Source organism: Ambystoma mexicanum, chromosome 10, assembly GCF_040938575.1.
Source record: "Ambystoma mexicanum isolate Mex_15411 chromosome 10, UKY_AmexF1_1, whole genome shotgun sequence".
Classification (NCBI taxonomy): Eukaryota; Metazoa; Chordata; class Amphibia; order Caudata; family Ambystomatidae; genus Ambystoma; species Ambystoma mexicanum.
Window position 1 is genome coordinate 289,956,701 of NC_090932.1, and position 21,342 is coordinate 289,978,042.

At 46.3% G+C, this 21,342-nt stretch overlaps 1 protein-coding gene across 3 annotated transcripts in view; it reads left to right on the top strand.

Moving 5' to 3' along the window:
- The window catches only part of UGGT1 (UDP-glucose glycoprotein glucosyltransferase 1), a 2,047,742-nt gene that overhangs the window by 350 nt on the left and 2,026,050 nt on the right, over positions 1 to 21,342 (top strand). The window lies entirely within an intron of this gene.

Below are 21,342 nucleotides of genomic sequence, written 5' to 3' on the forward strand. Positions count from 1 at the left end.
TGGTAGTATAGACACAGTAGCTGCCCCGAAGCTGATTTACGGTACAACTCAGGTACTTCAATGCTTGTAGACGCAGTAACTGCTGTGCAGTTGCTACACAGACCCTGCTCTGGTGTAAGTGACTACATATATAATAATATCTGCACAGGCTAATGCTCGCAGACGCAGTAACTGCTGTGCAGCTACTATACAGACCCTGCTCTGGTGTAAGTGACTACATATATAATAATACCTGCACAGGCTAACGCTCGCATACGCAGTAACTGCTGTGCAGCTACTACAGAGACCCTGCTCTGGTGTAAGTGACTGTCACAAAGTATTTGTGTAGGGGGGGTGGTGGAGTTCTTTCTGTGAATTGTTTGCCGATTCTTGTGGCGTAGTAGTTTTATACATTTTTTGCTTTGAGGACTGTTACTTTGTACAGTTTGAGTTGTCTTTGGTATTTTATTTAGTATTGTCTGGTGTATTGTTCTCTCCATTTTGTTTCCATTTTGAGGTAGTTTTTTTGGCGTTTTTTCAGTTCTTCTGTGAACCATTTTGCTGCCAGTTTTTTTTGGTGTTGCTTTGAATGTTTTAGCTGGTGCTAATTGTGCAATGGCCTTGGTGATCCAATTGTTGAGTGTGTCTTCTGTTGTATCTATGTTTGTATTGTGTGATCTTTCACCTAGGTTGTCATAGTGGGTTTATAGCATGGTTGCCTCGTCCGCTAGTTTTGTTGCAAAGTTGGGGTTGTAAGAAGAGGGTCTGTAGATCAGTAGGAATACTATGTTGGATTTGCCGTTGAGTTCTATCTTGATTAGGAGGGATTCATAGTCTTCTGCGTTTGTGATAATTTGAGATGCTCAGGCGTGTTTTTTGTGTATAATTGCGGTTCCACCTCCTCTTCGGTTTTCTCTGTTGGCGTGTATTAATTTATGACTGTCGGGTATTGCTTCGTTTGCGATTGTTTTATAGTTGTCTGATAGCCAGGTTTCTGTATGGAAGAGCACGTCTGTGCCTCCTTCTCTTAGGAGGTCATTGATTTCTGTTGAGTGTTTTGCCATGGATCTAACTTTGAGGAGGCTGCAATGTAGTTTGCTGGATTTCCCTTTTGTGTTGTTTGTTCTGACCCGTGTGTTGTTGGTTGGGTTTCCGTTGCAGGTGGGTTTTTCCCAGTTGAGTCTTTTGGGTGGGGTGGTTCTTTGTTGGTCAGTCTCTTTGTCGAGTGGACTGATAAGGTTTATGGCGGTGTTGGTTCGTTTCCGGGTGGTAAATTGGGTAGCTACCCCCTGTTGTTCCAGTCTTGGTGATATAGAGGGTGTAGAGTGTGATGGTTTCCAATTTGTTCTGGTTGGGGTATTGTCCGTGGTGGAGACCGGGTTGGGATGGTTTATTAGTTGTCCGTTTGGTGTCCTGGTTGGGTCTGTATTTGTGAAGATTTTTGGATGTCGGTTCGTTGTTGCTGTGCTGTTTTTGTTTACCACGTTGTGTATGTGGACAGGTAGCGAGCATTGTAGTCTGTCTTTGCTCTGTTATTTGTATCTCTCCTTGGGCCATCTCAGATGTTTGTCGAGTTTTTTTGGGGTTGTGGGATCATGCTGGTCCGTGCCTTCCCGAGTGGTTTGGGATTTCTTATTATTTCTGTTGTCTCTTCTGCCTTCTTTGTCTTTCTTGTGGAGAGGCATGATGCGTGGGTTGTGTTCATTAGTGGGCGTCCTCTTTTGATTTCATGTTTTTCATGGTCTTTTGGGTTTAGTCTTTGCTGTTTGTGGTTTGTTGTTGCTTGTATTTGGTAGGTTGTGGGTAGTTGAGACCTCGGTTGATGGGACTTTGTGGTTCCGTTTGTTTATTGCTTCTTTCTTTTTTGGATCCTTTTATTTTTTTTTATTCTGGAGGTACTTTTCGTTATGGTTGTTGATCATTGGATTTTGCGCAAAGCAAACATGAATACTGTGTGAAGGAGTGCATGTGAATACTGGCATATATTGTCATGTTAGGGAGAATTCTTATTTCTGTGCTAATTCTGTTCAACCTTAGGGACCCCAGCTCTTTTGCTGGACTGTAAGACTTTTTAATTTTAACCCTGGAATGAGTGAGACCCTTTCCCCACTGCCTCATGTGATTTGACCTTTGGATTATGTGTTTTCACTGTTTTGGGAGTCTGACAAACTCCATATGTATCTACATTTTGTAAGGTGACACACAGCACCTTCAGTGCAGTGTCACTGAGAAATCCTTTAGATTTCTCATAAGGTTTAAAATACCCTTTCTTGTGCGACTACTGTTCCCAATAATAGTAAAGTTAAATTGACTTTACTTACCTTTTCTCTTTTGTGGGTCCATCACACACCATTTTATGTGGAGTGCTGGGGGGTTATCTAGTATCCCCTTATCCTACATTCTCGTGTAACATTTGTATGTTGCCCTCCCTACTTTTAAATGGCTAGTGACAGGGGTTGAATTTTTCCTACCTTTGTGCTTTTCTACCGCAGGCCGAACCCTCAGCTGCAGTATAGCACAAACGGGTGACCATTTCATCAAAATGGCCCCTGTCTTTTTTTATTTACCATTTTCTGTTTGTGAGGTCTTTCTTGGGTTTTACTCTGTGCGTGAAACAGATTGGAGTCCTTTGTTTGTCTTGCCTTTGGTGCACTTCAGCCCTGAAGCCTGTCATGATCTCTGCTTCCAAAAGGTCAGGGTTTTCCCAACTCCCTTGGAAGCAGATCCATAACCCAGGTTCCGAGTGCCAACCAGTCCCAATTGGGACCTTTTGGACCCATTCCTGGCGCCAGTGGCACCAGGCTCATAAATATGCCCAGTCCCAGCGCTGGAAGCGCCGGGCTCATAATGCTTGGGTGGACTTACCTGCAGCAGACCATGCTGCTTACTTGCCTGCCAGTTGAGCCTCTGATCCTCTTCTGTTTGGAACTACTTTTCCTGTTGGGTGGGGCTGGAGCCACTCCCTAGATTTAGAACACTGGAACTCTTCTGGAAGGCAGGAACCCTTTTCTTACCAGGAACTCTTTTCTTACTTAGGCGTGGCTGTGGAAGGAGACACCTAAGCACTACAGGAGGCTATTTAAACCACACCCGGTGGATGAATCTTGCTTTGCGTTATTCTGCACCCTCTGCAGCAGGACGCTCATCGTGTCTTCTGCATCCAGTCCTGGGCCTAAGGAAAAAGGCTTACCATCCTGAATCCAGTCTTCAGCAACACCTATAAAGACAAGAAAGAACAGGTTAGCATTCCGGCATCTGAAAGGCAAAGGCTTACCTACTCTTCGTGCGCTCCGGAGGTCTTCATACTGCATTCCGGCATCTGAAAGACAAAAGCTTACCAACTCTTCGCACGCTCCGGAGGCCTTCGGCGCTGCATCCGCATCTGAAAGACAAAACAAGGTGCGTTTAAAGACATTGGGGAACTTTAATACTCACGTGCCATTACTCCTTTCCACATCTAATCCAGTGGGTATTCCGGCACCCTGCAGCCGCTCCAAACTCATACCTGCAAAATAAAAAGACAGTTAGAGCGCATCGTGAAACAGGCAACAAGCGCTTACTCACGTGTTTCCAGGCGCTTCTATTCATCACACGGGCTCCATCTTCAACTCACTTCAGCCCATCATCCGCCATCGCCGGAACCCTGCAAAACAAGAGACATCATTACTAAAGTCTTTAAAAAGACATTTGAATGACTCGAAACTTACCGTTCGTGCAGTAAACGACGGACAGCAGTCCTCTGAAGTCAAGAGGCCTGTGCTACCTATCCAGTGAAGAAACTGGCTACAGCACCCTGCCCCGAGGCAGATGGAGAGCTCGGCATTCACTTACCTAAGGTGAGAGCGTTAACCTTTGGGGGTCTACAGGAGAGGAGAAGAGGAAAGAGATAGGGACACCCCAATAACCCCAGTTCATTAACCCCATATTTTCTATCTGCAGACATCTTACTCTACACGTCAGGCATACAGTGCACAGAGGTCCAGCCCAAAGAGCCAACCGGGTGCTACACATCACCTTTGAAGATACGGTAGTCGCCCAGTCAAGACCGGCGCCTCTGCGAGAATCAGGTGAGCGTTACAGAACGCAAAGCCTACCGCAAAACTCTCGCCCAGGCGCTATGGAAACCTCGGATACTGACCCCCTAGCCCGGTTACTTGGGGAACTAAGGGCAGAAGTGCATGCAACTCGTCAGGAAACGAATGCTCTAAGAAGGGAACTAATTATTTCCAAGGAGAGAACAGACAATCTTGCTAGACAAGTGCTACAGTCACAAGCCGGACAGACCCCGTTACCCGCATCAGGGGCAAATCTTCCTTCAACATCCTCTATGAATCCAGTGCAGATCAACCTACCTGGGAATGTACCTCTGGCCCCGCCCGAGCGATTTTCTGGTGACCCAAAGAGGTTTGCAGTATTTATCAATCAGTGCCGGTTGCACTTCTTATGCCGGCCAGCAGCCTTTCCAACTGATCAAGCTAAAGTAGCTTTTGTACTTTCGTACCTTAGTGGCAATGCGGCAGACTGGTCGATCCCTCTAGTTCATCAAGATGATCCGGTTCTCCATGATTTTCAAGCCTTTCAGCTTAGTATGGAAAAACTGTTCGCAAGACATTCACAGGGGCAGGCCTTGGACAATGAGCTTCTTTCGTTGCGACAGGGTAATCAAGACCTTTTGGCTTATATTGCATCTTTCAATAGACTAATAGTGGAAACTCAATGGCCTGAGGACAAAAGGATTACGCTGTTTTATAGAGGTCTACGTGGAGAGCTCAAAGACGTTTTAGCCCAAGTAGTGAATCCCCCACAAGACTGTTCGGATTACATAGACTTGGTCGTTCAAATAGATCACAGGCTGCAGAACAGGAAGGCCGATCGTTCCAAGTTTGATGCTCGAGTATTTTCCAAACCGCCAACTCCTTCCAAAGGAGTAGACTCCGGGGAACCCATGCAAATAGGGGGTCTGAAAGGTCCTCTAACACAACGGGAGCGGGAAAGGAGGAAACAGTTGCAATTATGCCTATATTGCGGAAACTCAGGGCACTTTCTTCGAGACTGTCCGGTGAAACCTGCCAAGAAGGCAGTGGGAGCTGCAGTTACCAAAGTTACAAACTCTAAGCAGGGAAACGACCTCGCCCGACAAGAATAGAGGTCCTCTTGCCGAGCGTAAAAACCAGTTCCGTGACCTCGCATTTCGTGATACCTATGGTCCTCATTAGCCCTGATAATCCGGATCGATTACATGCAATTGAAGCTTACGTCGACAGCGGTGCCATCGGCAATTATGTGGATCATGAAATGGTTTTGAGGATGAATCTAACTCTTTGTCCCAAGGCTGTAAAGGACGTCATTACTACGGTGGATGGTACGGAGATAGCCTCCGGGCCAGTAACGCATACCACTCAAGAAGTGACGCTAGTAAGTCAAGATGGACACCATGAGAAGATCGTGTTCGATGTGATAAAGGCCCCTCAGTTTCAGATTATTCTAGGAATACCTTGGTTAGAGAAACACAATCCTCTGATCGATTGGCGAGCAAGAACGGTCCAGTTTCCAGAATGTGTCTCTACTTGTCACCCTCCACCTGGTGTTGCACTGGCCGCAATTTCTTCAGAGACTCCCCAGTTACCTCCCGAATACCTAGAATACCAAGATGTTTTCCGGAAGGATCAGGCTAACTCTCTACCTCCTCATAGGTCTTATGACTGCCAGATAGACCTGATACCTGGATCTACTCCTCCTTGTAGTAGAATTTATGCCCTCACCGAGCCCGAGAACCTTCACCTTCGACAATACCTGGATCAATACCTGGCAAATGGGTTTATTCGTCCTTCCAAGTCCCCTGCTTCTTCAGCTTTGTTCTTCGTTCCAAAAAAGGAAGGAGACCTTAGAACTTGTATCGATTATCGCTCCCTGAACCAGATCACCGTTAAGAATAGATATCCGTTACCTTTGATCCCTGAACTCCTGGACCAAGTCAGAAAAGCATGCATATATACAAAGCTGGATCTTAGAGGAGCTTACCACTTGGTACGAGTAAAAGAGGGCGATGAATGGAAGACGGCCTTCCGCACCAAGTATGGGCTATTTGAATATCAGGTCATGCCCTTCGGACTTTGCAATGCCCCGGCCGCCTTTCAATATTTTATGAACGATGTCCTCAGAGAGCTCATAGATGTATGTGTTGTTGTTTACATTGACGACATCCTCGTTTATTCTTCATCGGAATCTGAACATCGGAAACACGTGAAAATGGTCCTCGAAAGATTGCGTCAACACAAACTTTTCGCTAAGTTGGAAAAATGTGTTTTCAACGTGACTGAAGTTGAATTCTTGGGATTCATATTATCACCTGGCGGAGTGCGTATGGATTCAAAGAAGGTCGATGCAGTTCTCAAATGGCCATCACCATCCTCCGTAAAAGGTGTGCAAAGCATGTTAGGCTTCGCTAACTTTTACCGCAGGTTTATCCCCGAGTTCTCTCGAATAGTCCAGCCCATCACTGCCTTGTTAAAGAAAAACAAACGTTTTGAATGGTCTACCGAGGCGGAACAAGCTTTCCAGGATTTGAAGACTAAATTTATCTCTGCACCAATCTTAAAACACCCTCGCCCCGAACTCCCCTACATCGTGGAAACTGATGCTTCAAGCCTTGCCATGGGGGCAGTTCTATCACAAAAGGACCCGGTAACCAATCAGTTGCATCCCGTGGCATTTTGGTCCCGCAAATTCTCGCCTCCTGAAGTCAATTACACGATTACTGACAAGGAACTTCTGGCTATCAAGTCTGCCTTTAAGGCTTGGCGGCATTATCTGCTGGGGGCCCGACACACCGTTACTGTGATTACGGATCACCGAAACCTGCAATATTTGAAAACCGCAAAAGCCCAATCCTCTAGACAACTCTGTTGGGCATTATTCTTTGCCGAGTTTGACTTCATAATTACCTATCGACCTGGTACAAAGAACGGTAAAGCCGATGCCCTTTCTCGGATGGGAGTGGAAGAACACTTGATCAACCCTAAACCTGTACCAATCATTCCCGAACAAAGAATTCTGGGTGTAATCGCCACAGAATCCATAGAGGAAGTTAAGGATAAAGCCAGGCAACTTGTAACTCCAGCAGATATACAGAATTGGCATCTGCAGGGAAAGGACTTTGCAGTAAAGGACAACTTATTGTATTTCCAAGAACGATTATACCTACCCAGCACAGATTTACAGAAAAAAGTAATCTCTTGTTATCACGACTCTTTAATGGAAGGTCATCCCGGTATAGCCAAGACCTCAGAAAAGATCAAGCGCTACTTCTGGTGGCTGTCTTGGAAAAAAGATATCAGAGACTTTATAATGTCCTGTGGAGTATGCGCCCAAAACAAGAGTCAAAAGGAAAGACCAGCAGGCCTCTTACGCCCTATTGACATCCCACCTCGCCCTTGGCATACGCTTTCTATGGACTTCATCACCGATCTACCTCCATGCTCCGGATACAATACGATTCTAGTAATCGTGGACTTATTCTCCAAGATGGCGCATTTCATTCCGCTCAAAGGCTTGCCAACAGCAGCAACTCTGGCCCGAGAATTTCTCGAAAACATCGTCCGACTGCACGGTTTTCCTTCGGTTCTAATTTCGGATCGAGGTAGTCAATTTATTTCTCATTTTTGGCGAAGTTGCTGTCGGTCGGCTCAAATTGATGTGAGACTATCGACCAGTCACCACCCTCAGACCGACGGACAAACCGAGAGGACCAATCAAACTCTGGAACAGTATTTACGCTGCATGCTACAACAAACTGAAAAAACTTGGAAAGATATCCTTTGGATAGCCGAGTATGCCTACAATAACTGTCCATTCGGGAACTGGGAAAACCCTGTTTTTTCTTTTGTACGGCAGTCACCCTCGAACCTCGGAGTTGGATCCCCTCCAAGATCTTGAAACACCAGCAGTAGACTACCTGCATTCTACAATCACCCAAGCCTTTAAGGAAGCTGTTTCTCACCTTCAAAGGGCTAAAGAACAATACAAGAAAGGAGCAGATCAACATCGGAAGGAAGCCCCTCACTATCAAGTAGGGGATCAAGTCTGGTTATCCACCAAATATCTATCTCTAAAAGGGCCACGCACATTCAACCCAAGATACCTTGGTCCCTATTCCATCACTACCATAGTAAACCCAGTAGCGGTCAAGTTGGACTTGCCCCCGCCCATGAAGATACATCCGGTCTTCCACGTCTCTCTATTAAAACCCGTGCAACCTCAAACCCGACTAACCAAATCTCCAAAACCTATCCTAGTGGATGGAAAACTCGAGTTTGAAGTCAAAAGCATTCTGGACTCCAAGATCTCCAAATCTAAACTATTCTACCTAATTGACTGGAAAGGCTACGGCCCCCAAGAGAGATCCTGGGAACCTGCTGAATATGTCCACGCTCCTCGCCTAATCAAAAGATTTCACCGAACATTTCCTGACAAGCCAAAACCCCCGGAGAAGCCCGGTTTGGGAGGGGCCTTGAGGGGGGGTACTGTCATGATCTCTGCTTCCAAAAGGTCAGGGTTTTCCCAACTCCCTTGGAAGCAGATCCATAACCCAGGTTCCGAGTGCCAACCAGTCCCAATTGGGACCTTTTGGACCCATTCCTGGCGCCAGTGGCACCAGGCTCATAAATATGCCCAGTCCCAGCGCTGGAAGCGCCGGGCTCATAATGCTTGGGTGGACTTACCTGCAGCAGACCATGCTGCTTACTTGCCTGCCAGTTGAGCCTCTGATCCTCTTCTGTTTGGAACTACTTTTCCTGTTGGGTGGGGCTGGAGCCACTCCCTAGATTTAGAACACTGGAACTCTTCTGGAAGGCAGGAACTCTTTTCTTACCAGGAACTCTTTTCTTACTTCGGCGTGGCTGTGGAAGGAGACATCTAAGCACTACAGGAGGCTATTTAAACCACACCCGGTGGATGAATCTTGCTTTGCGTTATTCTGCACCCTCTGTAGCAGGACGCTCATCGTGTCTTCTGCATCCAGTCCTGGGCCTAAGGAAAAAGGCTTACCATCCTGAATCCAGTCTTCAGCAACACCTATAAAGACAAGAAAGAACAGGTTAGCATTCCGGCATCTGAAAGGCAAAGGCTTACCTACTCTTCGTGCGCTCCGGAGGTCTTCATACTGCATTCCGGCATCTGAAAGACAAAAGCTTACCAACTCTTCGCACGCTCCGGAGGCCTTCGGCGCTGCATCCGCATCTGAAAGACAAAACAAGGTGCGTTTAAAGACATTGGGGAACTTTAATACTCACGTGCCATTACTCCTTTCCACATCTAATCCAGTGGGTATTCCGGCACCCTGCAGCCGCTCCGAACTCGTACCTGCAAAATAAAAAGACAGTTAGAGCGCATCGTGAAACAGGCAACAAGCGCTTACTCACGTGTTTCCAGGCGCTTCTATTCATCACACGGGCTCCATCTTCAACTCACTTCAGCCCATCATCCGCCATCGCCGGAACCCTTCAAAACAAGAGACATCATTACTAAAGACTTTAAAAAGACATTTGAATGACTCGAAACTTACCGTTCGTGCAGTAAACGACGGACAGCAGTCCTCTGAAGTCAAGAGGCCTGTGCTACCTATCCAGTGAAGAAACTGGCTACAGCACCCTGCCCCGAGGCAGATGGAGAGCTCGGCATTCACTTACCTAAGGTGAGAGCGTTAACCTTTGGGGGTCTACAGGAGAGGAGAAGAGGAAAGAGATAGGGACACCCCAATAACCCCAGTTCATTAACCCCATATTTTCTATCTGCAGACATCTTACTCTACACGTCAGGCATACAGTGCACAGAGGTCCAGCCCAAAGAGCCAACCGGGTGCTACACATCACCTTTGAAGATACGGTAGTCGCCCAGTCAAGACCGGCGCCTCTGCGAGAATCAGGTGAGCGTTACAAAGCCCACCTCTGGCTTCAGTGTGTCTGGAAGGACAGGATGTGAGGGAGGGTCCCGAAACTCCCCTGTCATTTTTCTCTAGGAATGCCTGAATGCAACCAGTCCTGAACGGCTGGCTGGCTGGCTGTTCTTTCAGGACAGCCACCCTGATGTGTGATTGACAGCCTAGGGTGTGCATGAATGGGAGAAACCTGCTTAAAAGGCAAGGGTTTTGGCACTAGAGGCAGAGACGACCACTGGGAGAAATACCTGACGAAGAAACCGTGACTGAAGCTTGCTGCATCCTCCTGGACCTTTGAATTGCCAGGTGAAGCCCTGCTTCTGTGCTGAAACTCCCTTTTCAGACAGAGAAGCTCCGGAATGGACGACTGCTCCCCTTGGGTTAGTGGGACCAACTAACCCAGAGACGAACTCCACTGAACCATCATCCCTGTCTGGCTGTACTTCTTCATTGCTGCAAGAACTGAGTGCCAGGGGTCGAGTAATCCGAAGTCGAGTGAAACGTCTGAAATCCGGCTTGAAGCTCCAGCTCCAGCTCCAGGAGTCTCCTAAGGACCCTCCAGAAGCAGGACAACCAGAGCTAGAGACCCCTCACCCGACCCATGGAGTGAAGGAAGCCCAAACGGTACCAGAGATCCGCAACAGTGCTGTTTACTAAGCGCTGAAACCGCAAAGTTCTGCTGAACTGAAAAGAGGCCGTAGCTGCCAACGACCTCCGAATTACCGCCACAGGAGCCCTACAGATGTCCTCCCTCTTGTCCCTACGACTGTGGCTCAGGAACACGGAGTCTGCAATGCTGTAGCAGGACAGAAGCCAGCTGGACCACTCTTCTTCAAACCAGTGGTACCATTTAGACTCGGTGTACTTACCTCACTGTCTTGTAGCCTTGCTTTTCTCAGTTGGGAATTGCAGTGGCCTACTTTTATAGTTGATTCCAACTCTGTTTTCACAGCTTGTGACCCTACAAGTGATTTTCTAACAAACTCTCTAACTTTGTGCAAGTCGTTTGATTCTTAGAAGTGCCTCAGCTCCATGGACTGTTTGAAATTGACTTTGGCTGTCCTGGCTCCCTGCAGACCCTTCTAGCCCACTGACTTTGATATGGTTTGTCCCTCATAGGTGGTAACTTGTTTTAGACTGTTACTGCTGGGAAATGCTTGTCTAGATTTCATTGGAACATTTAGTTGTCCTCACATATACTGAGAACCTGTTTAACGTTTTTCCTTCCTTAATATAAATGCCATTACTGTCCTTGTGATTGAAGTCACCCCAGGGGGTAGCAATTGTGTAAGAAGCACATCCAAACATTATCCACTAACTTGCTCTGATTCTGAAAAGTAATTTCAAAGTATATTTACATTGTTAAATGAATTGCCTTTCTAAAGAACGCATATTCAAAAATTGATATTAAATACATATTTATAACTGAAACCATGAGTGTAGTGTTACTTGACTACTTGCATTTACAGATTTCATTTGTACAGCTCACAGTAATCCCTCTTGAGATAGGCCTGGCTGCTCAGTCACACTGCCAACCTGTGTAGTTCAGCCTTGTACCAAAAGGTGGGCTTGCCTAATACCAAGCAGATAAGTGTTGTGTAGTCTCAAACGGTGGGACTACACCAATTCTTACCTAACAAATCAGCATGGAAATGTATTGATTGTGAGGATGCTGGGTTCCTGCTTTTGACTGCGATGGCAAAGGATTCACACCCAGGGGGTGCATGCTAATTTTAGGCCTCTTTCTTCCACTTTGGCCCAACACAGTCTCAGGCTTTACCCATGCCACATTGGGGATTACGAGGGTGATGGGTGCCTGCTTTTGACTGGGATGGCAAAGGATTCTCACGGGTGCATGCTATGTTTAGGCCTCTGGCTTCCACTTTGGCCCAACATAATCTCAATCTTTACCCTTGTCACAGTGGGGGATCATTCGGCATAAGTGCAACTAAGCAAAAGCGGAATGGCAATCTGTATTGATCCGCATATCATCCTACTAACTCTGATGTTCTGAAGTAATCACTAAGTCATCCCCAAATCATCAAGAACAAACGTGTTTCATGGCAATGCTCTTGAAGTAATCAGCAGGTCATCCCAGAATCATCCCCAAATCATCAGGGACGAACGTGCAATCTCTTGAAATGATCAGCAGGTCATCCTAAAAGCATCAGGAACAAAGAGTTTTCTAAAATGGGGATGATGTTAGCATATTCTTTAAGTCATCCTAAGCTCATCCCCCAAATCATCACCCACCATTCTGAAATATTTGCTGATGACCTCTTTAACAGCGTGATGACATCTGATGATGTGGGAATGACTTCTAGTGTAGTTTGATGATCATCAGATGACCACAGGATGGTCTCTAAAGTCATCCTTTTAGACCAGGGATATTTATTTATTTTAGGCATTTATATAGAGAGGTGGCCAGAGAGCTCATTCCAGCGTGCAGCGGCACGGGCTGAGAAGCTGCTCCCTCCCCAACCGTTAGTGGTTGAATCTGGGGTTAAAGAGGCAGTGTTTGTAGGCTGTGCATTGAGGCCTTGTGTAGTATGTCTTGCGATTTTAGTTGCCTGGTAGGAGGGGTTGTTGTTGGAGAGACAGCAGTGTGTGATGGACAATATCTTGAAGTTGACCCTATCCTTAACCAGAAGCCAGTGGGTCGATCTCCTGGCTTCGGATACGTGGTCATGCTTTCCAATGTCGAGCGCTGCTCTCAGTGCATTGTTTTGGATTGATGAAAATGTGCACAGGTTTTTGGCATATATGCGCAAAACAGAGAGTTGCAACAGTCAAGTTTTGAACAAATGAGTGCTCGAGCCACTGACGTTGAAACTATGTGGTTGGTTTGATGTGCCATGTTGAGGGTGGAGTCCAGATAGATGCCAAGGGTTTTTTACGGCAGCGGCAGCAACGGTAATTATGTGGTCATTGATTGTGAAGGACTTGTAGTCCTGATGGAGCTTTGCTAGTCTTGCTGGGGGGCCCACAAGAAGGAGCTCAATCTTCTCGTCGTTCAGACGGAGGCAGTGTGTGGCCATCCAGGTTTGGATGGTTTCATAGAGGAGATTGACCATGTGCGAGTTCTGTGTGTGGTTGCCTGAGAGGGGGGATGAGAATCGGGGTGTCGTCCGCATAGTCCGTGTTTGTGACACCTAGCGAGTCAAGGTGGTCGCAGAGAGGCTTGGTATTTATGTTATATAGCGTCAGGGAGATGCAGGAGCCTTGTGGGGCACCACAGGCTATGGGGATTGGGTGCACCAAAGAGCCCACCATAAACCATTGTGACAAGTGTTATGAAAAGAGACTGTTAAGCGATCAGATCGGAAAAGCGACAATCCAGTACCAAGAATCCAGGAGAGGGGAATCTATAGTTTGCATAAAGTCATACAAAACCCAGGGGAGAATAACTTTCAAGAATATAAACACTATAAGGTGAAAGACACGAGGGGGGGCAGTATTCCAAGGACAATTGTCATAAGCCTGGCATTAAAGACACTACAAAACCCACAATTATATGGGAAGAGTTACAGGAGCTCATGAGGTAAGTCTCAAGAGACCATTAAGGAAGATAACTGAAGGAAGCACAAATTCTAAGCAGAGACAGTTGAGTATCAATAACCCCTGCATATAAGATACTGATTAAAAGAGACAGCTGCTGGCTGGAAGGAAGACAATGAAAAAAACGACCAAGAGGACATTCTTTTGCCCACTTTTTGAGTTATTCACATTAGTGGCAGGATCAGGTAGAGTTGGGTTTTGGGATGGAGGACAGTTCGCTTTGTACTTCCTGACGACAGAAGAGACCCTCGGTTGTTTTAGATAGGTAGGCTGATCCCTTTAGTAATATGGAATGCTAGGCCTTTTTACCTATAATTTCATTAAAGAGAAGCAACATCCTTAATGTGTCTGACTCTTTCTTCCGACCCGCCACACTTAGAAGCAGCTTCATGAAGATGTGCTCAAATCCTGATGTATATTTGTAGGTATGTATATATAGCACAAAGCTTTCTTTGAAAATAGCATCCCATAAAATCAGAGAGGTGATGTAGTGCCTATGTATACAGGCAATCATTAGATGCTACCAGAAAACTATATCTTACAACTGCTTCAGAATTTGTCAGCAAAAGTCTTTTTAAAGGTCTTGCTAACCGATGTCATACGGCTGTTGGCTACTGCCTTATTTGGATCGGGATGCCTGCGCTGGAGGTCCCAATCCCACAGCCATCTTGGAAACAGGCTGCCCACGATCCCAGGTGCCCATTGCTGCGTCAGGCTATTCAGTCTGAGGTGACATTTGACAGCATTTTGGAGACAGGCCATTTGCGAATGTTGGCGGGGCCATTCAGGATCTGGCTTTACTTTCTAACTTGTTGGCTGCAGTCTCCGGCAGTGGCCATTTTTGGGTGAGGCCTGTTTGAAATATGCTATTTTGAAGAGATTTGAAGTGCAATCTTTAGTGGAGTAGCTGTTGTGGTGACTTACAAAGAGACGTGGCGACGCAGAGCACGTGTGCTCCTTTTCCCGCTGCCATGAGACCGAGCGCGAAGTCTGAGGGACAGGAGCCCACTCCATAATGGACCACATGCTCCTGTAGAGCATCGCCGCCACGACAACGACGACCTGCAATTTCTTAAACATGCCGGTAAGCACACTAGCAATAGCAACATAGCTACTGCATTCTGTGCTAAATTATTTGAAATCCCATTCTTTTGAATTTACTAGCGTCTCAGCTGGATCACGCTGAGCGGTAACGAAGGCCCCTTTTCAACACCTACTCGCCACCAGAAGGCGATAGCCGGCGCACCCCCAAGGGCTGGCCACCATAAGGGCGAGATCCTGTATGCGCCTGTCCATGCATGAATGCGCAACAAAGAACTCCCTCTCAATGAACCCTGTGCTAGCCTCACTCGAATCCATAACCATATGTACTCATGTCATGAAACCCAGCTCCTTCGGCTGACTAACCTCTCTCCTGAAGACTCCATACTCCAGTACGACCTGGCACATCTCGGCAACTGGAACCACGCCAATCCTAGGTACCTCCTGCATCATTACCCCACTGCGTGTAACGGTCCTGTTTGAATGCTCTGGGACCTACCAGCTGCTGTCACGCTGCATTGCCACAAAAAAAAAATCGAATCTGCCTACTCTTGTTTTTTAGGCCCCATGTACTAGTTGAATCTGCCCACTGCTGTTTGTAAGGCACCCTGGACACAATGATGCCCATAGCCATCAGTAAGCTCCCCGCCTTTCCTACCACGCTGCTCACCCTCCTCAGCATACTCTGCTCTCTTACCTTTCACTACACTCACCCATCCTAATCAAACACTGCTAAGCTCTACCACCACTCCCATTCACTCGACGGCCTTTGTTACCTCGCTACATACACACCCATCACGAGCAGACACTCCTATTGCTCCACTCGGCAACACAACTTCCTGCATACTGGAAAGATTGGAAAGACTTAGAACTCGTACAGTGACTGCATATCACAGCACTCAGCCCATTCTCACTGCACTCAGAAATATTAGACTAGGCTCTCGATGTACCCATAAACTCACCCATAAACAGCCATCCAACTACATCAGGCCCCACACCACTACTACACAAGACGCACAACACTCCGCCCACACCACCACAAATAACTCGCACACGCCCCACATCAAATGTGTCCTCATCAATGTACACTCCCTCCCAGCACATGCATCTGAGATTCATGACCTTATAACCGACAACAACACCAATCTATTGGCCATCACAGAAACTTGGCTCCATGAAGCCTCTGGCCCCGCTGTCACACTTGCACTTCCCCGCAGGTTTCTCCATTCTCAGACATGACAGATTAGCTCGACTGGGAGGCAGAGTAGCTCTCATCTACAAAGAGTGTCTCCACCTTTGACTTGTCAGTCACCCCTGGACCAGCAACTCTGACCTTCTATCTGCTAAACTGTCACTATCACCTAACAGCACCATCAACGTTCACGTACTGTACCTCCCCCTAGACTCTCAGGAACACCTCATCCACATACTCAGTAATAATATCAACAGCTCCACCAAGACCCTCCTATTAGGAGACCTCAACTGGGGTTTTCGAGGATGAGAAAGACAAACCGGCTGGCACCTTCACCAAGGAACTCAAAGACTTAGGTTTCACCCAAAAAGTTTTAAATCCCACACACTCAAAAGGCTGCATCCTAGATTGGATCGCAGACCACAACTGCCTCGCTACTATCACCTCGAACACCACCTTGCCATGGACCGATCAAAATTGCATCGAGTTCACTATACCCATCGCCACGGGCCACAAAACGCTCACCCCTGCTACTGCTGCGCAAGTGAGAAGCTCAACGAGGAAACCTTGCGCCCCTACCTCAACAGCCCCAAACTAGCACCCCCCTTCGCCAACAACCCCAACTCTCTAGCAGAAACCTACAAGGCTATTATCACTAATGCCATTAACGAAATAGCACCACTCGAATGGAAAAAAGATAAGAAATCTCTACACTCCAACTCTTGGTTCACTGACGAACTTCAGTCTTTGCGATCATGTAAAAGAGTAGCCCTGAAAAATTGGCAAACTAACCCCAGTGACAGTGCCAAAAACGAGTTCAACCTAATCTCCCACTAATACAAAGCAGCTATCCCCTCAGCTAAAGCCAACGCCTTTAACACACTCATCTCCAATGCCAAATCACACTCTAAAGAAATCTTCTCCATTTTCAATGAGCTAATCTCCCCACCCAGTACACCTGATGAAATAGTTAAAGACGAAGCATGGTGTGCTAGTATCCAATCTGCCATGCTACACAAAATTGACTTCCTCCAAAAGAAAATTAAGGACCACTGCAAAGCCCTACCACTGCAAACTGGGTCCAACTCTACCAATTCTACTCCCGCCTCAACCAACTCCACCAAACCTGAGTTCTCATTCAGGGACGCCACTGAACTGGAAGTTATTAATTTACTCAAAAACCTCAAACCCTCCCCCTGCAAAGGGAACATATGCCCACACAAGCTTATAAAGCACTGCACAGACGGTCTCGCTCTGCTTTTCACAGCATTCATTAATGCGTCTTTCAAAACAAGCATTATCCCAGTGAGCCTCAAAGAGGCCTGGGTCCGCCCATTTTTTAAAAAAAATTTAAAAATAAAACTCTCAACCCTCTACAACCAAACTACAGACCGATAACCACAGTGCCATTCCTCCTGAAATTACTGGACAAAGCCGCTCATAGCCAAATCCAACACTTCCTAGAATCCCACTCCATCCTAGCGACCAGGCAATCCGGGTTCCGGAAGGGGCACGGCACTGAAACAGCTCTGGTGGATCTAAAGAACCAGATCACCCAAATCATGGACAAAGGCAAGCCAGCCTTACTGCTTCTCCTAGATCTCTCAGCCGCATTCGATCTGGTTGACCACAAGACTCTCACATCACACCTTACCCTCTCGGCTAACTTCTCTAAAGAAGCAGCACAATGGATCACTTCCTTCCTCGAAGGAAGAGCCATGAAAGTTTTCTCAGACATAGCAAATGCTACACCCACGACAATCAACTGCAGAGTTCCTCAGGGATCCTGCACAGCTCCCACACTATACAACTTGTTCACGAAGCCCCTCTTCGACAAGCTGGACTCACTTGGCATTGCGTATAATAATTACGCTGACGATACACAAGTACTTATACCCCTCTCAGGCTCATACTACGGAGACGCCAAGGCACTCCATAAGATCTACTCCACCATCCAGGCTTGGATGGCGGTAAATGGCCTCTGTCTCAATGGGGACAAGACAGAAATCATGATACTAGGCCTAAAGAACACCCTAACCAAACTTGATAAACTATATGCCAACTTTACCATTGACAACTCTATTATCCCAGTATCTATAGCCGTTAAGACACTGGGAGTATACCTAGACTCCTCATTAACCATGACCAGACAAGTTAGCGCTATCACGTCTTCCACTGCGCATACCACCAAATTAATTAACGGCATAAAACCATACTTATCCAAACCCAACTGCCTATCAATAGCTAGAGCAACCATTGGAGCCAAACTAGACTATTGCAATGCCCTCCTGGCCGGCACATCGGCAAAAAACCTAAACAGGCTACAAGTCGCTCAGAACAATGCTCTCCGGGCCGCCCTAAGTATCTCCAGAAGAGAGCATATCTCCCAGGCAAGACAATCAGCTCAATGGCTCCCAGTCAAGGAGCGTATCACCCTCAAAATCCTTACCCTCACACACAAATGCCTCACTCTCTCTGCACTTTCATACCTATCTGAAACTATCTCCAAATCCTCATCTTCACGCCCCACCAGGAAGCAATACACCAACCAACTTCACATCCCACGGATCAATAGAGCTAAAGCTGGTGGCCTAGGTTTCCCATACATTGCTGCCAAATCCTGGAATGCATTACCCTCAGACATCAGAGCGGAGATCTCACTCCCTACATTCCGTAGGAAACTAAAGATCTCACTCCGTGCACAGTAAAATGTAACTATACTCGAAACTGTCCTGTAAATATGTACATTACCGCCTTACCTGTAACATTCCTGTACAACAATGTATATGTAACTAAGATATGTATGTAACAAGCGCCACAATGCACCACTGTAAACATTCCTGTATAACAATGTATATGTAACTAAGATATGTATGTAACAAGCCACGATGCCCCTGGGCTGCTGCATGCTTTACAAATCCGAATAAATAAACTGAATTGTATTTGAACAGCCAAGGAGAATGAATATACCTGGACCTGCATTATTTCTTCATGCACCAGGTGAGCCCCTGATAAAATGTTGTGATTGGAAAGAAGTTATTTACATGGTGTTTATGGGAGCAACTTTGCGGCCAACAGGAAGGCCTCATTATTGTATCACTGTTTGGGTCAGGCCATATATCGCAAGCTAGAAGTATCGGATGGATTAAATGTTTTTGAGAGGAGCTTGGTTAAATTGGTTAAGCATTATATTATAAAGCAAAACACGTTTTTGGCCAGATGCCACTTTGCCATCAGGGATCAATAATCAAATGAATCTATAAGAGAAATTTGTCGCAGCTCTGCATGGTTTGGCCATAAAGTCTGACTTCGACCACTGCAGGGACGAACACATTAGAGATCAATTGATTAATAGATACAGCAATCACAAAGTGAGGGAGGTGTTAGTGCGGAAAGGTGGTACTGGTGCAGACATTTCGGTAGACAGAGTGATGAGATAGGGAAGATGGTAGAGCATACAGAAAGTTGTCTAAAGAAACTGCATGCTGAGATGGTAAAATCAGCTGGGGCAGCAAACCAGGTTGAGCGTATAAAAGTGCAGAAGGAACATGGTCAAGAACTGAAGGAGGAGGCGAAGACAAGTGTGAAGAAAAGATCAGAGACTAAGCAAACTGCTGGGAATTTATTTTCTAGAAGGTGTTTTCTCTGTGGTAGTGTGGATCATTTAGCAAGTGACAATGTTTTGCTCCACGTATAGTTTGTAGGGAATGTGGAAAGAAAGGACATTTGGCTCAGTGTTGTAGACGCTGGACAACATTTGGGAGTGTGAAATGTGTACCAGAGCATCTGTGATTTTGGTGCGAGGCTAATGAAGGTGAAGAAGATGGGGTGTGTGTGGTGAATGCAGTAGATGCAAGACTAAAAAGGGTGAAACCTGATGCGGACATAGATGTAAACAATGTTCTGGTGGCGCTTTTAATAGATAGTGGGGTGGATTACACACTCATAAACGTTAGTGTGCGGTACAAATATCCTTTAACATTATCACCACCAGAGTGGTCCCATGGTGCTCTGGCCGATCTGAAAGAAAAAGGGGACTAGGTTAGGGCATGTTAGGGCAAAGTTTGGAAAGGAGCAAGGGAGCTGTGATGTACTGTTGGCAGCTTCAGTTCGGTTAACACCGTTCGCTGAGTTTTTTGGTGCGGTATATGGTCTGAGTGCGTCGTGTGCTGTTGTGTGAGGGTCTGTGTGGTGTGTTTCTTGTTGCTGTGTGGTGAAGTGCGTGCAGGTTGCTGCGGTTTAAAAGATGTGTGGTTCTGTTTAGTTAGGGTGTGAGAGGTGTGTGAAGAGGGGTGATGTTTTTGTAGGGTTAGTTAGTAGCATTGTTGTCCCGAGAAATGGACACTCCTTTTGTGTGTCTTTCGGGATTTAGACAAGGTTGTCTTCCTTTCAGTGATCTATTTCTGCATGATAAGGCTGTCTCTCACCTCTCTGTCATTAAGTTAAGTTAGCTAGTCTTTGTATTTCTAGCTTTGTTTTGGTTGGCCCCTACATCCCAGTTTGTGGTTGGTACTAACTAGTCCTCTCGGATCAATCTACTTGCGACCGGGGCCCGTACCTACGCCCTGTCTGAGTGGGTAAGGTTGCTAGTTGTGCCTTTTGTGTTGGGCTTGTTTGCTATTGTTCTGTCCTGGTATGGTTGTTGTTGGTAGTCTGTTCCACCTAGCACTGTCTCTTGTTTTTGTCTGAGTTTCCCATAGTCGGTTCTAGGTGTTGTCTGTGCCGTCCTCGATTCTGTCAGCCTGTTATTTTGTATTTTCTGTTTGATTGTTTCAGTTGTTTTTGTCTGGTTCCGAGGTGTTGAAGAGCCAAGTTTTTAGTAGTTTTCTGAATTTTAGGTGATCTTTGGTATTTCTTATTCCTTTCGGGAGGTTATTCCTGGTATTTGCTGCCATGTGGGAGAATGAGGTGCCCCCTAGTTTTTTCCTGGTGTATGGTTTTGGTTCCAGCCGGATTTCATTGCTTGATCTGAGGAGTCTTGTTGGCTTGTGGATTATTTTCTTTTGTGGGAATTCTGCACCTTGTCCGTTGATTGCCCTGTGTGTTATGCACATTGTTTTGAACATGATACGTTGTTTGTTTGGAAGCCAATGTAACATTTTTAGCGCTGGAGCGATGTGATCTCTTCTAGATAGTTTGAGGAGGAGTCTAGATGCAGCATTTTGGATGCATTGTAATTTCTTCAGGAGGTGTTCCGGCATCCCGAGGTAGAGACTGTTTGAGTAGTCGATTCTTGACATGATGAGAGCGACGATTGTCAGTGTTTTGTGGGTGAAGGTTAGGAAAGGTAGGATTCTTTTTGTTGAGTGAAGGAGGAAGAAGCATTTCTTAATAATCGCGTTTACCAGGGTATGTAGGTGTTGTTCTCTTGGATTTTGGATATAATCATGGTATCTGTCTTTCCGGGGTGGATTTTTAGGTTGTTGGCGTTCATCCAGTCATAGATTTCTTTAAACATTCTCCTAGTGTTGAGTGTTCGCTTGTGTAGCTTCGATTTTGTAGATGATATGAGTGTTGTCTGTGTAGTTGTAGCACGTAAGGTTGCATTTTTTTGAAAGTCCTGATTAGTGGAGTCTGGTAGATGTTGAAGTACAGTGGTGATGGTGAGGATCCCTGTGGTGCTCCACAGTTGTTAACT